The following is a 1,722-nucleotide window of genomic DNA, read 5'->3' as shown; positions in this document are numbered from 1 at the left end:
ACAACTTCCTTGTGTGGCTCCACTTTGACTTTCTTAAACCTGAATTATGGTTCCGCGTTAAATAGACGCAGACTTACGCCGTAGGGTACGGCGTAGCCCCCGGCGTAGGGTACGCGGCGACGCGCACCGTATGGTACCCTACGCCGTAGGCTCTGCGTTGGTGTAACGCGGAACCATAAACCAGCCTTTATCACAGCTGGCTGTGACGCGCACAGGCGTCCAAAGAGCAGGATTTATTATTAAACCACCATCGTAATTGTTTGGTTATTTTTTTTTTTATCTCCCTGCCCTGAAGAATCGTCTTGTTTAAAGTGTTTGGAGTGGATGGGGACTTTTGCCCGGTACTATGATACAAATATTGTGCTTCATCTACTGAAAAAAAATAAGTCAACTTTTTGCATGAGATTATTATGTAGATCAAGAAATACTAGTCTTTGTATAAACTACTTAATTTTATGTATGTAAATAATACATTTTGCAAGTACAGTCAACTTCATTGTGTTAAGTTTACTTTATTTATCAAAATTAAGTTGACTTTAAAAAGAAAAAAAGGAGAAAAAAATGAACAATAAGAATAAAAAAGAGAAAAAAAGAAAAATAGGAGAAACATTTTAAAAAAAAGGAAATAAAGGAAAAAAGGGAAAAAAAGAGAAAAAAAAGAAAAGAAAAAAGGAGAAAAAAGAAAGAAAAAAAGTTGACTTTACTTTCAAATTAATTTTGTACATACTAAAAATTAAGTAGTTTATACCAAGACTAGTGTTTCTTGATCTACATAAAAATCCCATGCGAAAAAGTCGCCTTAATTTTTTTTAAACTAGATCAAGCCAGATATTTTTTACTGTTGTATTCTACATAAAACAAATAAAGCATGTTTCATCTAAACGTTGGTCAATCTGCCCAATAGATTAACATTGTTAAAGGAAAAGTAAATACAACAAGATCATTGCTTGTTGTTTGTGTGTAAATGAAAAGATTGCCTGGGATTTACAGAAATACTGCTTGTTAAGGAAAAGATGCACAATGTCTAGATGTATTCATGTAAAGCAACAAACTTCATTTTTAATTGTTAATATCACAGATTTAAATATGTTATATTTACATGCGCTTAGATTTATTTTTTTTCAATGTACACACAAACGCAGGAGGAGCTGTAAAAAGAACCTGAAGGACCTGAACTTGAGGAATATCACTAAAGACCCACACAAGATAAACTCAATGTTGGTGTATCTTTTAAAGGAGCCATCCAGCATAATGCCCTTCTTTTCCAAAGTGTACACAATTTACTGAGACCTCAATAAAATGACACTGGTATGCGTTGGTCAAAACAACAATACCGAGATACAGTAGCCTACATAACCACAGTCTTCAACCATGTCTTTAAGTCAAAAAACTAAAAATGTGCTAAGTAGCAAAAGTGATGACAGCAAGACACTGGCTGTGCTGGTTGCCAATCAGAATTCGAAGCCTCTAGTTACACTTCAAGGTATTGCTTTCTATAATTTTACCTGATGCAAAAATCACTTCTTAAATAGTTGTTATAGATGTGAAACCTGGCAAATTAGACCTAAACCTTTTAAATAAAAAAAAGGTAAAATCAGACTTTAACCCTCTCATGCATGGAGGTCACTACAGTGTACAGCTGTTTAAAAGTGTTTTTTCTCTATACATACCTGCGATTTTTGGCACTGCTGCATATAGTCCACTGTAGTGGAAGCTATTGCA

The sequence above is a fragment of the Cololabis saira genome, chromosome 13, assembly GCF_033807715.1.
Source record: "Cololabis saira isolate AMF1-May2022 chromosome 13, fColSai1.1, whole genome shotgun sequence".
Taxonomy (NCBI): Eukaryota; Metazoa; Chordata; class Actinopteri; order Beloniformes; family Belonidae; genus Cololabis; species Cololabis saira.
This window is presented reverse-complemented; position numbering follows the sequence as displayed.